General features: G+C 37.9%; 54 pseudogenes; all 54 read left to right on the plus strand.

Annotated features, from left to right (window-relative positions):
* The first annotated feature begins 132 nt into the window (after positions 1-132).
* Positions 133-251, plus strand: LOC140571450 (5S ribosomal RNA; annotated as a pseudogene).
* A 185-nt stretch (positions 252-436) lies between these two features.
* Positions 437-555, plus strand: LOC140565998 (5S ribosomal RNA; annotated as a pseudogene).
* Positions 556-740: 185 nt separating this feature from the next.
* Positions 741-859, plus strand: LOC140572150 (5S ribosomal RNA; annotated as a pseudogene).
* Positions 860-1044: 185 nt separating this feature from the next.
* Positions 1045-1163, plus strand: LOC140566521 (5S ribosomal RNA; annotated as a pseudogene).
* A 185-nt stretch (positions 1164-1348) lies between these two features.
* Positions 1349-1467, plus strand: LOC140568165 (5S ribosomal RNA; annotated as a pseudogene).
* A 185-nt stretch (positions 1468-1652) lies between these two features.
* LOC140571462 (5S ribosomal RNA) lies at positions 1653-1771 on the plus strand (annotated as a pseudogene).
* Positions 1772-1956: 185 nt separating this feature from the next.
* Positions 1957-2075, plus strand: LOC140572380 (5S ribosomal RNA; annotated as a pseudogene).
* Positions 2076-2260: 185 nt separating this feature from the next.
* LOC140571524 (5S ribosomal RNA) lies at positions 2261-2379 on the plus strand (annotated as a pseudogene).
* Positions 2380-2561: 182 nt separating this feature from the next.
* LOC140566844 (5S ribosomal RNA) lies at positions 2562-2681 on the plus strand (annotated as a pseudogene).
* A 486-nt stretch (positions 2682-3167) lies between these two features.
* On the plus strand, positions 3168-3286 carry LOC140572151 (5S ribosomal RNA; annotated as a pseudogene).
* Positions 3287-3776: 490 nt separating this feature from the next.
* Positions 3777-3895, plus strand: LOC140568167 (5S ribosomal RNA; annotated as a pseudogene).
* Positions 3896-4080: 185 nt separating this feature from the next.
* On the plus strand, positions 4081-4199 carry LOC140571277 (5S ribosomal RNA; annotated as a pseudogene).
* Positions 4200-4384: 185 nt separating this feature from the next.
* On the plus strand, positions 4385-4503 carry LOC140570421 (5S ribosomal RNA; annotated as a pseudogene).
* A 185-nt stretch (positions 4504-4688) lies between these two features.
* Positions 4689-4807, plus strand: LOC140567789 (5S ribosomal RNA; annotated as a pseudogene).
* A 185-nt stretch (positions 4808-4992) lies between these two features.
* LOC140566148 (5S ribosomal RNA) lies at positions 4993-5111 on the plus strand (annotated as a pseudogene).
* Positions 5112-5296: 185 nt separating this feature from the next.
* On the plus strand, positions 5297-5415 carry LOC140566474 (5S ribosomal RNA; annotated as a pseudogene).
* A 185-nt stretch (positions 5416-5600) lies between these two features.
* LOC140572152 (5S ribosomal RNA) lies at positions 5601-5719 on the plus strand (annotated as a pseudogene).
* Positions 5720-5904: 185 nt separating this feature from the next.
* Positions 5905-6023, plus strand: LOC140568540 (5S ribosomal RNA; annotated as a pseudogene).
* A 185-nt stretch (positions 6024-6208) lies between these two features.
* On the plus strand, positions 6209-6327 carry LOC140571037 (5S ribosomal RNA; annotated as a pseudogene).
* A 185-nt stretch (positions 6328-6512) lies between these two features.
* Positions 6513-6631, plus strand: LOC140566154 (5S ribosomal RNA; annotated as a pseudogene).
* Positions 6632-6816: 185 nt separating this feature from the next.
* On the plus strand, positions 6817-6935 carry LOC140572782 (5S ribosomal RNA; annotated as a pseudogene).
* Positions 6936-7120: 185 nt separating this feature from the next.
* Positions 7121-7239, plus strand: LOC140570089 (5S ribosomal RNA; annotated as a pseudogene).
* Positions 7240-7424: 185 nt separating this feature from the next.
* On the plus strand, positions 7425-7543 carry LOC140573013 (5S ribosomal RNA; annotated as a pseudogene).
* Positions 7544-7728: 185 nt separating this feature from the next.
* On the plus strand, positions 7729-7847 carry LOC140567790 (5S ribosomal RNA; annotated as a pseudogene).
* Positions 7848-8032: 185 nt separating this feature from the next.
* On the plus strand, positions 8033-8151 carry LOC140571641 (5S ribosomal RNA; annotated as a pseudogene).
* A 185-nt stretch (positions 8152-8336) lies between these two features.
* On the plus strand, positions 8337-8455 carry LOC140573015 (5S ribosomal RNA; annotated as a pseudogene).
* A 479-nt stretch (positions 8456-8934) lies between these two features.
* LOC140568528 (5S ribosomal RNA) lies at positions 8935-9053 on the plus strand (annotated as a pseudogene).
* Positions 9054-9238: 185 nt separating this feature from the next.
* LOC140571038 (5S ribosomal RNA) lies at positions 9239-9357 on the plus strand (annotated as a pseudogene).
* Positions 9358-9542: 185 nt separating this feature from the next.
* Positions 9543-9661, plus strand: LOC140568030 (5S ribosomal RNA; annotated as a pseudogene).
* Positions 9662-9847: 186 nt separating this feature from the next.
* Positions 9848-9956, plus strand: LOC140568390 (5S ribosomal RNA; annotated as a pseudogene).
* Positions 9957-10141: 185 nt separating this feature from the next.
* On the plus strand, positions 10142-10260 carry LOC140566633 (5S ribosomal RNA; annotated as a pseudogene).
* Positions 10261-10445: 185 nt separating this feature from the next.
* Positions 10446-10564, plus strand: LOC140567291 (5S ribosomal RNA; annotated as a pseudogene).
* Positions 10565-10749: 185 nt separating this feature from the next.
* LOC140568138 (5S ribosomal RNA) lies at positions 10750-10868 on the plus strand (annotated as a pseudogene).
* A 185-nt stretch (positions 10869-11053) lies between these two features.
* On the plus strand, positions 11054-11172 carry LOC140571710 (5S ribosomal RNA; annotated as a pseudogene).
* Positions 11173-11357: 185 nt separating this feature from the next.
* LOC140568483 (5S ribosomal RNA) lies at positions 11358-11476 on the plus strand (annotated as a pseudogene).
* Positions 11477-11661: 185 nt separating this feature from the next.
* Positions 11662-11780, plus strand: LOC140571970 (5S ribosomal RNA; annotated as a pseudogene).
* Positions 11781-11963: 183 nt separating this feature from the next.
* LOC140571880 (5S ribosomal RNA) lies at positions 11964-12082 on the plus strand (annotated as a pseudogene).
* Positions 12083-12267: 185 nt separating this feature from the next.
* LOC140572981 (5S ribosomal RNA) lies at positions 12268-12386 on the plus strand (annotated as a pseudogene).
* A 185-nt stretch (positions 12387-12571) lies between these two features.
* Positions 12572-12690, plus strand: LOC140572420 (5S ribosomal RNA; annotated as a pseudogene).
* Positions 12691-12875: 185 nt separating this feature from the next.
* Positions 12876-12994, plus strand: LOC140573356 (5S ribosomal RNA; annotated as a pseudogene).
* Positions 12995-13179: 185 nt separating this feature from the next.
* LOC140570124 (5S ribosomal RNA) lies at positions 13180-13298 on the plus strand (annotated as a pseudogene).
* A 185-nt stretch (positions 13299-13483) lies between these two features.
* LOC140568484 (5S ribosomal RNA) lies at positions 13484-13602 on the plus strand (annotated as a pseudogene).
* Positions 13603-13787: 185 nt separating this feature from the next.
* Positions 13788-13906, plus strand: LOC140568485 (5S ribosomal RNA; annotated as a pseudogene).
* Positions 13907-14091: 185 nt separating this feature from the next.
* On the plus strand, positions 14092-14210 carry LOC140571971 (5S ribosomal RNA; annotated as a pseudogene).
* Positions 14211-14393: 183 nt separating this feature from the next.
* LOC140571881 (5S ribosomal RNA) lies at positions 14394-14512 on the plus strand (annotated as a pseudogene).
* Positions 14513-14697: 185 nt separating this feature from the next.
* On the plus strand, positions 14698-14816 carry LOC140572700 (5S ribosomal RNA; annotated as a pseudogene).
* A 185-nt stretch (positions 14817-15001) lies between these two features.
* On the plus strand, positions 15002-15120 carry LOC140573358 (5S ribosomal RNA; annotated as a pseudogene).
* Positions 15121-15305: 185 nt separating this feature from the next.
* On the plus strand, positions 15306-15424 carry LOC140570125 (5S ribosomal RNA; annotated as a pseudogene).
* A 185-nt stretch (positions 15425-15609) lies between these two features.
* Positions 15610-15728, plus strand: LOC140568486 (5S ribosomal RNA; annotated as a pseudogene).
* A 185-nt stretch (positions 15729-15913) lies between these two features.
* Positions 15914-16032, plus strand: LOC140568487 (5S ribosomal RNA; annotated as a pseudogene).
* Positions 16033-16217: 185 nt separating this feature from the next.
* LOC140571972 (5S ribosomal RNA) lies at positions 16218-16336 on the plus strand (annotated as a pseudogene).
* A 183-nt stretch (positions 16337-16519) lies between these two features.
* Positions 16520-16638, plus strand: LOC140571882 (5S ribosomal RNA; annotated as a pseudogene).
* A 185-nt stretch (positions 16639-16823) lies between these two features.
* Positions 16824-16942, plus strand: LOC140572153 (5S ribosomal RNA; annotated as a pseudogene).
* A 185-nt stretch (positions 16943-17127) lies between these two features.
* On the plus strand, positions 17128-17246 carry LOC140572431 (5S ribosomal RNA; annotated as a pseudogene).
* The last annotated feature ends 24 nt before the right edge of the window (positions 17247-17270 follow it).

Here is a 17270-nt window from a genome sequence, read left to right on the forward strand (position 1 = left end):
TGCACAAATTTGTAGTTGAAACTCTTTTGTGTTGTAAATGTTGATGTGTTAAAATGGAATGATTTTTCTTGGTTTTGAACAAATATGGTCTTAGATATGAAATTTGAATCCTCTAGTTTGCAAGGTTCTTCTGCTTACGGCCATTCCACCCTTAGAACGCCTGATCTCGTCTGATCTCAGAAGCTACCTAGGGTTGGGCCTGGTTAGTACTTGAATGGGAGACTGTCTGGGAATACCAGGTGTTGTAAGCTTTTCCAGTCCTGCAAACAATTAAAGCTTACATTTCCATGTTATTTACATCTTTTGCACAAATTTGTAGTTGAAACTCTTTTGTGTTGTAAATTTTGATGTGTTGAAATGGAATGCTTTTTCTTGGTTTTGAACAAATATGGTCTTAGCTATGAAATTTGAATTCTCTAGTTTGCACAATTCATCTGCTTACGGCCATTCCACCCTTAGAACGCCTGATCTTGTCTGATCTCAGAAGCTACCTAGAGTTGGGCCTGGTTAGTACTTGAATGGGAGACTGTTTGGGAATACCAGGTGTTGTAAGCTTTTTCAATCCTGCAAACAATGAAAGCTTACATTTCCATGTTATTTACATCTTTTGCACAAATTTGTAGTTGAAACTCTTTTGTGTTGTAAATTTTGATGTGTTGAAATGGAATGTTTTTTCTTGGTTTTGAACAAATATGGTCTTAGCTATGAAATTTGAATTCTCTAGTTTGCACGGTTCTTCTGCTTACGGCCATTCCACCCTTAGAATGCCTGATCTTGTCTGATCTCAGAAGCTACCTAGGGTTGGGCCTGGTTAGTACTTGAATGGGAGACTGTCTGGGAATACCAGGTGTTGTAAGCTTTTCCAGTCCTGCAAACAATTAAAGCTTACATTTCCATGTTATTTACATATTTTGCACAAATTTGTAGTTGAAACTCTTTTGTGTTGTAAATGTTGATGTGTTAAAATGGAATGCTTTTTCTTGATTTTGAACAAATATGGTCTTAGCTATGAAATTTGAATCCTCTAGTTTGCAAGGTCCTTCTGCTTACGGCCATTCCACCCTTAGATCGCCTGATCTCCTCTGATCTCAGAAGCTACCTAGGGTTGGCCCTGGTTAGTACTTGAATGGGAGACTGTTTGGGAATACCAGGTGTTGTAAGCTTTTCCAGTCCTGCAAACAATTAAAGCTTACATTTCCATGTTATTTACATCTTATGCACAAATTTGTAGTTGAAACTCTTTTGTGTTGTAAATTTTGATGTGTTGAAATGGAATGCTTTTTCTTGGTTTTGAACAAATATGGTCTTATCTATGAAATTTGAATCCTCTAGTTTGCAAGGTTCTTCTGCTTACGGCCATTCCACCCTTAGAATGGCTGATCTTGTCTGATCTCAGAAGCTAGCTAGGGTTGGGCCTGGTTAGTACTTGAATGGGAGACTGAATGGGAATACCAGGTGTAGTAAGCTTTTTCAATCCTGCAAACAAAGAAAGCTTACATTTCCATGTTATTACATCTTTTGCACAAATTTGTAGTTGAAACTCTTTTGTGTTGTAAATGTTGATGTGTTGAAAATGGAATGCTTTTTCTTGATTTTAAACAAATATGGTCTTATCTATGAAATTTGAATCCTCTAGTTTGCAAGGTTCTTCTGCTTACGGCCATTCCACCCTTAGAACGCCTGATCTCGTCTGATCTCAGAAGCTACCTAGGGTTGGGCCTGGTTAGTACTTGAATGGGAGACTGTCTGGGAATACCAGGTGTTGTAAGCTTTTCCAGTCCTGCAAACAATTAAAGCTTACATTTCCATGTTATTTACATCTTTTGCACACATTTGTAGTTGAAACTCTTTTGTGATGTAAATTTTGATGTGTTGAAATGGAATGCTTTTTCTTGGTTTTGAACAAATATGGTCTTATCTATGAAATTTGAATCCTCTAGTTTGCAAGGTTCTTCTGCTTACGGCCATTCCACCTTTAGAACGCCTGATCTCGTCTGATCTCAGAAGCTACCTAGGGTTGGGCCTGGTTAGTACTTGAATGGGAGACTGAATGGGAATACCAGGAGTTGTAAGCTTTTCCAGTCCTGCAAACAATTAAAGCTTACATTTCCATGTTATTTACATCTTTTGCACAAATTTGTAGTTGAAACTCTTTTGTGTTGTACATGTTGATGTGTTAAAATGGAATGCTTTTTCTTGGTTTTGAACAAATATGGTCTTAGCTATGAAATTTGAATTCTCTAGTTTTGCACGGTCTTCTGTTTACGGCCATTCCACCCTTAGAACGCCTGATCTCGTCTGATTTCAGAAGCTACCTAGGGTTGGGCCTGGTTAGTACTTGAATGGGAGACTGTCTGGGAATACCAGGTGTTGTAAGCTTTTCCAGTCCTGCAAACTAAAGCTTACATTTCCATGTTATTTACATCTTTTGCACAAATTTGTAGTTGAAACTCTTTTGTGTTGTAAATGTTGATGTGTTAAAATGGAATGATTTTTCTTGGTTTTGAACAAATATGGTCTTAGATATGAAATTTGAATCCTCTAGTTTGCAAGGTTCTTCTGCTTACGGCCATTCCACCCTTAGAACGCCTGATCTCGTCTGATCTCTGAAGCTACCTAGGGTTGGGCCTGGTTAGTACTTGAATGGGAGGACTGTCTGGGAATACCAGGTGTTGTAAGCTTTTCCAGTCCTGCAAACAATTAAAGCTTACATTTCCATGTTATTACATCTTTTGCACAAATTTGTAGTTGAAACTCTTTTGTGTTGTAAATTTTGATGTGTTGAAATGGAATGCTTTTTCTTGGTTTTGAACAAATATGGTCTTAGCTATGAAATTTGAATTCTCTAGTTTGCACGATTCATCTGCTTACGGCCATTCCACCCTTAGAACGCCTGATCTTGTCTGATCTCAGAAGCTACCTAGAGTTGGGCCTGGTTAGTACTTGAATGGAGACTGTTTGGGAATACCAGGTGTTGTAGCTTTTTCAATCCTGCAAACAATGAAAGCTTACATTTCCATGTTATTTACATCTTTTGCACAAATTTGTAGTTGAAACTCTTTGTGTTGTAAATTTTGATGTGTTGAAATGGAATGTTTTTTCTTGGTTTTGAACAAAATATGGTCTTAGCTATGAAATTTGAATTCTCTAGTTTGCACGGTTCTTCTGCTTACGGCCATTCCACCCTTAGAATGCCTGATCTTGTCTGATCTCAGAAGCTACCTAGGGTTGGGCCTGGTTAGTACTTGAATGGGAGACTGTCTGGGAATACCAGGTGTTGTAAGCTTTTCCAGTCCTGCAAACAATTAAAGCTTACATTTCCATGTTATTTACATATTTTGCACAAATTTGTAGTTGAAACATCTTTGTGTTGTAAATGTTGATGTGTTTAAAATGGAATGCTTTTTCTTGATTTTTGAACAAATATGGTCTTAGCTATGAAATTTGAATCCTCTAGTTTGCAAGGTCCTTCTGCTTACGGCCATTCCACCTTAGATCGCCTGATCTCCTCTGATCTCAGAAGCTACCTAGGGTTGGCCCTGGTTAGTACTTGAATGGGAGACTGTTTGGAATACCAGGTGTTGTAAGCTTTTCCAGTCCTGCAAACAATTAAAGCTTACATTTCCATGTTATTTACATCATATGCACAAATTTGTAGTTGAATCTCTTTTGTGTTGTAAATTTTGATGTGTTGAAATGGAATGCTTTTTCTTGGTTTTGAACAAATATGGTCTTATCTATGAAATTTTGAATCCTCTAGTTTGCAAGGTTCTTCTGCTTACGGCCATTCCACCCTTAGAATGGCTGATCTTGTCTGATCTCAGAAGCTAGCTAGGGTTGGGCCTGGTTAGTACTTGAATGGGAGACTGAATGGGAATACCAGGTGTAGTAAGCTTTTTCAATCCTGCAAACAAAGAAAGCTTACATTTCCATGTTATTTACATCTTTTGCACAAATTTGTAGTTGAAACTCTTTTGTGTTGTAAATGTTGATGTGTTGAAATGGAATGCTTTTTCTTGATTTTAAACAAATATGGTCTTATCTATGAAATTTGAATCCTCTAGTTTGCAAGGTTCTTCTGCTTACGGCCATTCCACCCTTAGAACGCCTGATCTCGTCTGATCTCAGAAGCTACCTAGGGTTGGGCCTGGTTAGTACTTGAATGGGAGACTGTCTGGGAATACCAGGTGTTGAAAGCTTTTCCAGTCCTGCAAACAATTAAAGCTTACATTTCCATGTTATTTACATCTTTTGCACACATTTGTAGTTGAAACTCTTTTGTGATGTAAATTTTGATGTGTTGAAATGGAATGCTTTTTCTTGGTTTTGAACAAATATGGTCTTATCTATGAAATTTGAATCCTCTAGTTTGCAAGGTTCTTCTGCTTACGGCCATTCCACCTTTAGAACGCCTGATCTCGTCTGATCTCAGAAGCTACCTAGGGTTGGGCCTGGTTAGTACTTGAATGGGAGACTGAATGGGAATACCAGGTGTTGTAAGCTTTTCCAGTCCTGCAAACAATTAAAGCTTACATTTCCATGTTATTTACATCTTTTGCACAAATTTGTAGTTGAAACTCTTTTGTGTTGTACATGTTGATGTGTTAAAATGGAATGCTTTTTCTTGATTTTGAACAAATATGGTCTTAGCTATGAAATTTGAATCCTCTAGTTTGCAAGGTTCTTCTGCTTACGGCCATTCCACCCTTAGATCGCCTGATCTCGTCTGATCTCAGAAGCGACCTAGGGTTGGGGCTGGTTAGTACTTGAATGGGAGACTGTCTGGGAATACCAGGTGTTATAAGCTTTTCCAGTCCTGCAAACAATTAAAGCTTACATTTCCATGTTATTTACATCTTTTGCACAAATTTGTAGTTGAAACTCTTTTGTGTTGTAAATGTTGATGTTTTAAAATGGAATGCTTTTTCTTGGTTTTGAACAAATATGGTCTTAGCTATGAAATTTGAATTCTCTAGTTTGCACGGTTCTTCTGTTTACGGCCATTCCACCCTTAGAACGCCTGATCTCGTCTGATCTCAGAAGCTACCTAGGGTTGGGCCTGGTTAGTACTTGAATGGGAGACTGTCTGGGAATACCAGGTGTTGTAAGCTTTTCCAGTCCTGCAAACAAAGAAAGCTTACATTTCCATGTTATTTACATCTTTTGCACAAATTTGTAGTTGAAACTCTTTTGTGTTGTAAATGTTGATGAGTTAAAATGGAATGATTTTTCTTGGTTTTGAACAAATATGGTCTTAGCTATGAAATTTGAATCCTCTAGTTTGCAAGGTTCTTCTGCTTACGGCCATTCCACCCTTAGAACGCCTGATCTCTTCTGATCTCAGAAGCTACCTAGGGTTGGGCCTGGTTAGTACTTGAATGGGAGACTGTCTGGGAATACCAGGTGTTGTAAGCTTTTCCAGTCCTGCAAACAATTAAAGCTTACATTTCCATGTTATTTACATCTTTTGCACAAATTTGTAGTTGAAACTCTTTTGTGTTGTAAATTTTGATGTCTTGAAATGGAATGCTTTTTCTTGGTTTTGAACAAATATGGTCTTAGCTATGAAATTTGAATTCTCTAGTTTGCACGGTTCTTCTGCTTACGGCCATTCCACCCTTAGAATGCCTGATCTTGTCTGATCTCAGAAGCTACCTAGGGTTGGGCCTGGTTAGTACTTGAATGGGAGACTGTCTGGGAATACCAGGTGTTGTAAGCTTTTCCAGTCCTGCAAACAATTAAAGCTTACATTTCCATGTTATTTACATATTTTGCACAAATTTGTAGTTGAAACTCTTTTGTGTTGTAAATGTTGATGTGTTAAAATGGAATGCTTTTTCTTGATTTTGAACAAATATGGTCTTAGCTATGAAATTTGAATCCTCTAGTTTGCAAGGTTCTTCTGCTTACGGCCATTCCACCCTTAGATCGCCTGATCTCGTCTGATCTCAGAAGCTACCTAGGGTTGGGCCTGGTTAGTACTTGAATGGGAGACTGTCTGGGAATACCAGGTGTTGTAAGCTTTTCCAGTCCTGCAAACAATTAAAGCTTACATTTCCATGTTATTTACATCTTTTGCACACATTTGTAGTTGAAACTCTTTTGTGATGTAAATTTTGATGTGTTGAAATGGAATGCTTTTTCTTGGTTTTGAACAAATATGGTCTTAGCTATGAAATTTGAATTCTCTAGTTTGCACAATTCATCTGCTTACGGCCATTCCACCCTTAGAACGCCTGATCTTGTCTGATCTCAGAAGCTACCTAGGGTTGGGCCTGGTTAGTACTTGAATGGGAGACTGTCTGGGAATACCAGGTGTTGTAAGCTTTTTCAATCCTGCAAACAATGAAAGCTTACATTTCCATGTTATTTACATCTTTTGCACAAATTTGTAGTTGAAACTCTTTTGTGTTGTAAACGTTGATGTGTTAAAATGGAATGATTTTTCTTGGTTTTGAACAAATATGGTCTTAGCTATGAAATTTGAATCCTCTAGTTTGCAAGGTTCTTCTGCTTACGGCCATTCCACCCTTAGAACGCCTGATCTCATCTGATCTCAGAAGCTACCTAGGGTTGGGCCTGGTTAGTACTTGAATGGGAGACTGTCTGGGAATACCAGGTGTTGTAAGCTTTTCCAGTCCTGCAAACAATTAAAGCTTACATTTCCATGTTATTTACATCTTTTGCACAAATTTGTAGTTGAAACTCTTTTGTGTTGTAAATTTTGATGTGTTGAAATGGAATGCTTTTTTTTGGTTTTGAACAAATATGGTCTTATCTATGAAATTTGAATCCTCTAGTTTGCAAGGTTCTTCTGCTTACGGCCATTCCACCCTTAGAACGCCTGCTCTCGTCTGATCTCAGAAGCTACCTAGGGTTGGGCCTGGTTAGTACTTGAATGGGAGACTGAATGGGAATACCAGGTGTTGTAAGCTTTTCCAGTCCTGCAAACAATTAAAGCTTACATTTCCATGTTATTTACATATTTTGCACAAATTTGTAGTTGAAACTCTTTTGTGTTGTACATGTTGATGTGTTAAAATGGAATGCTTTTTCTTGATTTTGAACAAATATGGTCTTAGCTATGAAATTTGAATCCTCTAGTTTGCAAGGTTCTTCCGCTTACGGCCATTCCACCCTTAGAACGCCTGATCTCGTCTGATCTCAGAAGCTACCTAGGGTTGGGCCTGGTTAGTACTTGAATGGGAGGCTGTCTGGGAATACCAGGTGTTGTAAGCTTTTCCAGTCCTGCAAACAATTAAAGCTTACATTTCCATGTTATTTACATCTTTTGCACACATTTGTAGTTGAAACTCTTTTGTGATGTAAATTTTGATGTGTTGAAATGGATTGCTTTTTCTTGGTTTTGAACAAATATGGTCTTATCTATGAAATTTGAATCCTCTAGTTTGCAAGGTTCTTCTGCTTACGGCCATTCCACCCTTAGAACGCCTGATCTCGTCTGATCTCAGAAGCTACCTAGGGTTGGGCCTGGTTAGTACTTGAATGGGAGACTGAATGGGAATACAAGGTGTTGTAAGCTTTTCCAGTCCTGCAAACAATTAAAGCTTACATTTCCATGTTATTTACATATTTTGCACAAATTTGTAGTTGAAACTCTTTTGTGTTGTACATGTTGATGTGTTAAAATGGAATGCTTTTTCTTGATTTTGAACAAATATGGTCTTAGCTATGAAATTTGAATCCTCTAGTTTGCAAGGTTCTTCTGCTTACGGCCATTCCACCCTTAGATCGCCTGATCTCGTCTGATCTCAGAAGCGACCTAGGGTTGGGGCTGGTTAGTACTTGAATGGGAGACTGTCTGGGAATACCAGGTGTTATAAGCTTTTCCAGTCCTGCAAACAATTAAAGCTTACATTTCCATGTTATTTACATCTTTTGCACAAATTTGTACTTGAAACTCTTTTGTGTTGTAAATGTTGATGTGTTGAAATGGAATGCTTTTTCTTGATTTTAAACAAATATGGTCTTATCTATGAAATTTGAATCCTCTAGTTTGCAAGGTTCTTCCGCTTACGGCCATTCCACCCTTAGAACGCCTGATCTCGTCTGATCTCAGAAGCTACCTAGGGTTGGGCCTGGTTAGTACTTGAATGGGCTGCTGTCTGGGAATACCAGGTGTTGTAAGCTTTTCCAGTCCTGCAAACAATTAAAGCTTACATTTCCATGTTATTTACATCTTTTGCACACATTTGTAGTTGAAACTCTTTTGTGATGTAAATTTTGATGTGTTGAAATGGAATGCTTTTTCTTGGTTTTGAACAAATATGGTCTTATCTATGAAATTTGAATCCTCTAGTTTGCAAGGTTCTTCTGCTTACGGCCATTCCACCCTTAGAACGCCTGATCTCGTCTGATCTCAGAAGCTACCTAGGGTTGGGCCTGGTTAGTACTTGAATGGGAGACTGAATGGGAATACAAGGTGTTGTAAGCTTTTCCAGTCCTGCAAACAATTAAAGCTTACATTTCCATGTTATTTACATATTTTGCACAAATTTGTAGTTGAAACTCTTTTGTGTTGTAAATGTTGATGTGTTAAAATGGAATGCTTTTTCTTGATTTTGAACAAATATGGTCTTAGCTATGAAATTTGAATCCTCTAGTTTGCAAGGTTCTTCTGCTTACGGCCATTCCACCCTTAGAACGTCTGATCTCAGAAGCTACCTAGGGTTGGGCCTGGTTAGTACTTGAAGGGGAGACTATCTGGGAATACCAGGTGTTGTAAGCTTTTCCAGTCCTGCAAACAATTAAAGCTTACATATCCATGTTATTTACATCTTTTGCACACATTTGTAGTTGAAACTCTTTTGTGATGTAAATTTTGATGTGTTGAAATGGAATGCTTTTTCTTGGTTTTGAACAAATAAGGTCTTATCTATGAAATTTGAATCCTCTAGTTTGCAAGGTTCTTTTGCTTACGGCCATTCCACCCTTAAAACGCCTGATCTCGTCTGATCTCAGAAGCTACCTAGGGTTGGGCCTGGTTAGTACTTGAATGGGAGACTGAATGGGAATACCAGGTGTTGTAAGCTTTTCCAGTCCTGCAAACAATTAAAGCTTACATTTCCATGTTATTTACATCTTTTGCACAAATTTGTACTTGAAACTCTTTTGTGTTGTAAATTTTGATGTGTTGAAATGGAATGCTTTTTCTTGGTTTTGAACAAATATGGTCTTAGCTATGAAATTTGAATTCTCTAGTTTGCACGGTTCTTCTGCTTACGGCCATTCCACCCTTAGAACGCCTGATCTTGTCTGATCTCAGAAGCTACCTAGGGTTGGGCCTGGTTAGTACTTGAATGGGAGACTGTCTGGGAATACCAGGTGTTGTAAGCTTTTTCAATCCTGCAAACAATGAAAGCTTACATTTCCATGTTATTTACATCTTTTGCACAAATTTGTAGTTGAAACTCTTTTGTGTTGTAAATTTTGATGTGTTGAAATGGAATGCTTTTTCTTGGTTTTGAACAAATATGGTCTTAGCTATGAAATTTGAATTCTCTAGTTTGCACGGTTCTTCTGCTTATGCCCATTCCACCCTTAGAATGCCTGATTTTGTCTGATCTCAGAAGCTACCTAGGGTTGGGCCTGGTTAGTACTTGAATTGGAGACTGTCTGTGAATACCAGGTGTTGTAAGCTTTTTCAATCCTGCAATCAATGAAAGCTTACATTTCCATTTTTTTTTTCATCTTTTGCACAAATTTGTATTTGAAACTCTTTTGTGTTGTAAATGTTGATGTGTTGAAATGGAATGCTTTTTCTTGATTTTGAACAAATATGGTCTTTTCTATGAAATTTGAATCCTCTAGTTTGCAAGGTTCTTCTGCTTACGGCCATTCCACCCTTAGAACGTCTGATCTCAGAAGCTACCTAGGGTTGGGCCTGGTTAGTACTTGAATGGGAGACTGTCTGGGAATACCAGGTGTTGTAAGCTTTTCCAGTCCTGCAAACAATTAAAGCTTACATTTCCATGTTATTTACATCTTTTGCACAAATTTGTAGTTGAAACTCTTTTGTGTTGTAAATGTTGATGTGTTAAAATGGAATGCTTTTTCTTGGTTTTGAACAAATATGGTCTTAGCTATGAAATTTGAATCCTCTAGTTTGCAAGGTTCTTCTGCTTACGGCCATTCCACCCTTAGATCGCCTGATCTCGTCTGATCTCAGAAGCTACCTAGGGTTGGGCCTGGTTAGTACTTGAATGGGAGACTGTCTGGGAATACCAAGTGTTGTAAGATTTTCCAGTCCTGCAAACAATTAAAGCTTACATTTCCATGTTATTTACATCTTTTGCACAAATTTGTAGTTGAAACTCTTTTGTGTTGTAAATTTTGATGTGTTGAAATGGAATGCTTTTTCTTGGTTTTGAACAAATATGGTCTTATCTATGAAATTTGAATCCTCTAGTTTGCAAGGTTCTTCTGCTTACGGCCATTCCACCCTTAGAATGCCTGATCTTGTCTGATCTCAGAAGCTAGCTAGGGTTGGGCCTGGTTAGTACTTGAATGGGAGACTGAATGGGAATACCAGGTGTAGTAAGCTTTTTCAATCCTGCAAACAAAGAAAGCTTACATTTCCATGTTATTTACATCTTTTGCACAAATTTGTAGTTGAAACTCTTTTGTGTTGTAAATGTTGATGTGTTAAAATGGAATGCTTTTTCTTGGTTTTGAACAAATATGGTCTTAGCTATGAAATTTGAATTCTCTAGTTTGCATGGTTCTTCTGTTTACGGCCATTCCACCCTTAGAACGCCTGATCTTGTCTGATCGCAGAAGCTACTTAGGGTTGGGCCTGGTTAGTACTTGAATGTGAGACTGTCTGGGAATACCAGGTGTTGTAAGCTTTTTCAATCCTGCAAACAATGAAAGCTTACATTTCCATTTTTTTTTCATCTTTTGCACAAATTTGTATTTGAAACTCTTTTGTGTTGTAAATGTTGATGTGTTGAAATGGAATGCTTTTTCTTGATTTTAAACAAATATGGTCTTATCTATGAAATTTGAATCCTCTAGTTTGCAAGCTTCTTCTGATTACGGCCATTCCACCCTTAGAACACCTGATCTCATCTGATCTCAGAAGCTACCTAGGGTTGGGCCTGGTTAGTACTTGAATGGGAGACTGTCTGGGAATACCAGGTGTTGTAAGCTTTTCCAGTCCTGCAAACAATTAAAGCTTACATTTCCATGTTATTTACATCTTTTGCACAAATTTGTAGTTGAAACTCTTTTGTGTTGTAAATTTTGATGTGTTGAAATGGAATGCTTTTTCTTGGTTTTGAACAAATATGGTCTTATCTATGAAATTTGAATCCTCTAGTTTGCAAGGTTCTTCTGCTTACGGCCATTCCACCCTTAGAACGCCTGATCTCGTCTGATCTCAGAAGCTACCTAGGGTTGGGCCTGGTTAGTACTTGAATGGGAGACTGAATGGGAATACCAGGTGTTGTAAGCTTTTCCAGTCCTGCAAACAATTAAAGCTTACATTTCCATGTTATTTACATATTTTGCACAAATTTGTAGTTGAAACTCTTTTGTGTTGTAAATTTTGATGTGTTGAAATGGAATGCTTTTTCTTGGTTTTGAACAAATATGGTCTTATCTATGAAATTTGAATCCTCTAGTTAACAAGGTTCTTCTGCTTACGGCCATTCCACCCTTAGAACGCCTGATCTTGTCTGATCTCAGAAGCTAGCTAGGGTTGGGCCTGGTTAGTACTTGAATGGGAGACTGAATGGGAATACCAGGTGTTGTAAGCTTTTTCAATCCTGCAAACAAAGAAAGCTTACATTTCCATGTTATTTACATCTTTTGCACAAATTTGTAGTTGAAACTCTTGTGTTGTAAATGTTGATGTGTTAAAATGGAATGCTTTTTCTTGATTTTGAACAAATATGGTCTTATCTATGAAATTTGAATCCTCTAGTTTGCAAGGTTCTTCTGCTTACGGCCATTCCACCCTTAGAACGCCTGCTCTCGTCTGATCTCAGAAGCTACCTAGGGTTGGGCCTGGTTAGTACTTGAATGGGAGACTGTCTGGGAATACCAGGTGTTGTAAGCTTTTTCAATCCTGCAAACAATGAAAGCTTACATTTCCATGTTATTTACATCTTTTGCACAAATTTGTAGTTGAAACTCTTTTGTGTTGTAAATTTTGATGTGTTGAAATGGAATGTTTTTTCTTGGTTTTGAACAAATATGGTCTTAGCTATGAAATTTGAATTCTCTAGTTTGCACGGTTCTTCTGTTTACGGCCATTCCACCCTTAGAATGCCTGATCTTGTCTGATCTCAGAAGCTACCTAGGGTTGGGCCTGGTTAGTACTTGAATGGGAGACTGTCTGGGAATACCAGGTGTTGTAAGCTTTTCCAGTCCTGCAAACAATTAAAGCTTACATTTCCATGTTATTTACATCTTTTGCACAAATTTGTAGTTGAAACTCTTTTGTGTTGTAAATTTTGATGTGTTGAAATGGAATGCTTTTTCTTTGTTTTAAACAAATATGGTCTTATCTATGAAATTTGAATCCTCTAGTTTGCAAGGTTCTTTTGCTTACGGCCATTCCACCCTTAGAACGCCTGATCTCATCTGATCTCAGAAGCTACCTAGGGTTGGGCCTGGTTAGTACTTGAATGGGAGACTGAATGGGAATACCAGGTGTTGTAAGCTTTTCCAATCCTGCAAACAATTAAAGCTTACATTTCCATGTTATTTACATATTTTGCACAAATTTGTAGTTAAAACTCTTTTGTGTTGTAAATGTTGATGTGTTAAAATGGAATGCTTTTTCTTGATTTTGAACAAATATGGTCTTAGCTATGAAATTTGAATCCTCTAGTTTGCAAGGTTCTTCTGCTTACGGCCATTGCACCCTTAGCTCGCCTGATCTCGTCTGATCTCAGAAGCTACCTAGGGTTGGGCCTGGTTAGTACTTGAATGGGAGACTGTCTGGGAATACCAGGTGTTGTAAGCTTTTCCAGTCCTGCAAACAATTAAAGCTTACATTTCCATGTTATTTACATCTTTTGCACACATTTGTAGTTGAAACTCTTTTGTGATGTAAATTTTGATGTGTTGAAATGGAATGCTTTTTCTTGGTTTTGAACAAATATGGTCTTATCTATGAAATTTGAATCCTCTAGTTTGCAAGGTTCTTCTGCTTACGGCCATTCCACCCTTAGAACGCCTGATCTCGTCTGATCTCAGAAGCTACCTAGGGTTGGGCCTGATTAGTACTTGAATGGGAGACTGTCTGGGAATAGCAGGTGTTGTAAGCTTTTCCAGTCCTGCAAACAATTAAAGCTTACATTTCCATGTTATTTACATCTTTTGCACACATTTGTAGTTGAAACTCTTTTGTGATGTAAATTTTGATGTGTTGAAATGGAATGCTTTTTCTTGGTTTTGAACAAATATGGTCTTATCTATGAAATTTGAATCCTCTAGTTTGCAAGGTTCTTCTGCTTACGGCCATTCCACCCTTAGAACGCCTGATCTCGTCTGATCTCAGAAGCTACCTAGGGTTGGGCCTGGTTAGTACTTGAATGGGAGACTGAATGGGAATACCAGGTGTTGTAAGCTTTTCCAGTCCTGCAAACAATTAAAGCTTACATTTCCATGTTATTTACATCTTTTGCACAAATTTGTAGTTGAAACTCTTTTGTGTTGTAAATTTTGATGTGTTGAAATGGAATGCTTTTTCTTGGTTTTGAACAAATATGGTCTTATCTATGAAATTTGAATCCTCTAGTTTGCAAGGTTCTTCTGCTTACGGCCATTCCACCCTTAGAACGCCTGATCTCGTCTGATCTCAGAAGCTACCTAGGGTTGGGCCTGGTTAGTACTTGAATGGGAGACTGAATGGGAATACCAGGTGTTGTAAGCTTTTCCAGTCCTGCAAACAATTAAAGCTTACATTTCCATGTTATTTACATATTTTGCACAAATTTGTAGTTGAAACTCTTTTGTGTTGTAAATTTTGATGTGTTGAAATGGAATGCTTTTTCTTGGTTTTGAACAAATATGGTCTTATCTATGAAATTTGAATCCTCTAGTTAACAAGGTTCTTCTGCTTACGGCCATTCCACCCTTAGAACGCCTGATCTTGTCTGATCTCAGAAGCTAGCTAGGGTTGGGCCTGGTTAGTACTTGAATGGGAGACTGAATGGGAATACCAGGTGTTGTAAGCTTTTTCAATCCTGCAAACAAAGAAAGCTTACATCTCCATGTTATTTACATCTTTTGCACAAATTTGTAGTTGAAACTCTTGTGTTGTAAATGTTGATGTGTTAAAATGGAATGCTTTTTCTTGATTTTGAACAAATATGGTCTTATCTATGAAATTTGAATCCTCTAGTTTGCAAGGTTCTTCTGCTTACGGCCATTCCACCCTTAGAACGCCTGCTCTCGTCTGATCTCAGAAGCTACCTAGGGTTGGGCCTGGTTAGTACTTGAATGGGAGACTGTCTGGGAATACCAGGTGTTGTAAGCTTTTTCAATCCTGCAAACAATGAAAGCTTACATTTCCATGTTATTTACATCTTTTGCACAAATTTGTAGTTGAAACTCTTTTGTGTTGTAAATTTTGATGTGTTGAAATGGAATGTTTTTTCTTGGTTTTGAACAAATATGGTCTTAGCTATGAAATTTGAATTCTCTAGTTTGCACGGTTCTTCTGCTTACGACCATTCCACCCTTAGAATGCCTGATCTTGTCTGGTCTCAGAAGCTACCTAGGGTTGGGCCTGGTTAGTACTTGAATGGGAGACTGTCTGGGAATACCAGGTGTTGTAAGCTTTTCCAGTCCTGCAAACAATTAAAGCTTACATTTCCATGTTATTTACATCTTTTGCACAAATTTGTAGTTGAAACTCTTTTGTGTTGTAAATGTTGATGTGTTAAAATGGAATGCTTTTTCTTGATTTTGAACAAATATGGTCTTAGCTATGAAATTTGAATCCTCTAGTTTGCAAGGTTCTTCTGCTTACGGCCATTGCACCCTTAGCTCGCCTGATCTCGTCTGATCTCAGAAGCTACCTAGGGTTGGGCCTGGTTAGTACTTGAATGGGAGACTGTCTGGGAATACCAGGTGTTGTAAGCTTTTCCAGTCCTGCAAACAATTAAAGCTTACATTTCCATGTTATTTACATCTTTTGCACACATTTGTAGTTGAAACTCTTTTGTGATGTAAATTTTGATGTGTTGAAATGGAATGCTTTTTCTTGGTTTTGAACAAATATGGTCTTATCTATGAAATTTGAATCCTCTAGTTTGCAAGGTTCTTCTGCTTACGGCCATTCCACCCTTAGAACGCCTGATCTCGTCTGATCTCAGAAGCTACCTAGGGTTGGGCCTGATTAGTACTTGAATGGGAGACTGTCTGGGAATAGCAGGTGTTGTAAGCTTTTCCAGTCCTGCAAACAATTAAAGCTTACATTTCCATGTTATTTACATCTTTTGCACACATTTGTAGTTGAAACTCTTTTGTGATGTAAATTTTGATGTGTTGAAATGGAATGCTTTTTCTTGGTTTTGAACAAATATGGTCTTATCTATGAAATTTGAATCCTCTAGTTTGCAAGGTTCTTCTGCTTACGGCCATTCCACCCTTAGAACGCCTGATCTCGTCTGATCTCAGAAGCTACCTAGGGTTGGGCCTGGTTAGTACTTGAATGGGAGACTGAATGGGAATACCAGGTGTTGTAAGCTTTTCCAGTCCTGCAAACAATTAAAGCTTACATTTCCATGTTATTTACATCTTTTGCACAAATTTGTAGTTGAAACTCTTTTGTGTTGTAAATTTTGATGTGTTGAAATGGAATGCTTTTTCTTGGTTTTGAACAAATATGGTCTTATCTATGAAATTTGAATCCTCTAGTTTGCAAGGTTCTTCTGCTTACGGCCATTCCACCCTTAGAACGCCTGATCTCGTCTGATCTCAGAAGCTACCTAGGGTTGGGCCTGGTTAGTACTTGAATGGGAGACTGAATGGGAATACCAGGTGTTGTAAGCTTTTCCAGTCCTGCAAACAATTAAAGCTTACATTTCCATGTTATTTACATATTTTGCACAAATTTGTAGTTGAAACTCTTTTGTGTTGTAAATTTTGATGTGTTGAAATGGAATGCTTTTTCTTGGTTTTGAACAAATATGGTCTTATCTATGAAATTTGAATCCTCTAGTTAAAAAGGTTCTTCTGCTTACGGCCATTCCACCCTTAGAACGCCTGATCTTGTCTGATCTCAGAAGCTAGCTAGGGTTGGGCCTGGTTAGTACTTGAATGGGAGACTGAATGGGAATACCAGGTGTTGTAAGCTTTTTCAATCCTGCAAACAAAGAAAGCTTACATTTCCATGTTATTTACATCTTTTGCACAAATTTGTAGTTGAAACTCTTGTGTTGTAAATGTTGATGTGTTAAAATGGAATGCTTTTTCTTGATTTTGAACAAATATGGTCTTATCTATGAAATTTGAATCCTCTAGTTTGCAAGGTTCTTCTGCTTACGGCCATTCCACCCTTAGAACGCCTGCTCTCGTCTGATCTCAGAAGCTACCTAGGGTTGGGCCTGGTTAGTACTTGAATGGGAGACTGTCTGGGAATACCAGGTGTTGTAAGCTTTTTCAATCCTGCAAACAATGAAAGCTTACATTTCCATGTTATTTACATCTTTTGCACAAATTTGTAGTTGAAACTCTTTTGTGTTGTAAATTTTGATGTGTTGAAATGGAATGTTTTTTCTTGGTTTTGAACAAATATGGTCTTAGCTATGAAATTTGAATTCTCTAGTTTGCACGGTTCTTCTGCTTACGGCCATTCCACCCTTAGAATGCCTGATCTTGTCTGATCTCAGAAGCTACCTAGGGTTGGGCCTGGTTAGTACTTGAATGGGAGACTGTCTGGGAATACCAGGTGTTGTAAGCTTTTCCAGTCCTGCAAACAATTAAAGCTTACATTTCCATGTTATTTACATCTTTTGCACAAATTTGTAGTTGAAACTCTTTTGTGTTGTAAATTTTGATGTGTTGAAATGGAATGCTTTTTCTTTGTTTTAAACAAATATGGTCTTATCTATGAAATTTGAATCCTCTAGTTTGCAAGGTTCTTCTGCTTACGGCCATTCCACCCTTAGAACGCCTGATCTCATCTGATCTCAGAAGCTACCTAGGGTTGGGCCTGGTTAGTACTTGAATGGGAGACTGAATGGGAATACCAGGTGTTGTAAGCTTTTCCAATCCTGCAAACAATTAAA

This window comes from Salminus brasiliensis, chromosome 11 (assembly GCF_030463535.1).
Source record: "Salminus brasiliensis chromosome 11, fSalBra1.hap2, whole genome shotgun sequence".
NCBI lineage: Eukaryota > Metazoa > Chordata > Actinopteri > Characiformes > Bryconidae > Salminus > Salminus brasiliensis.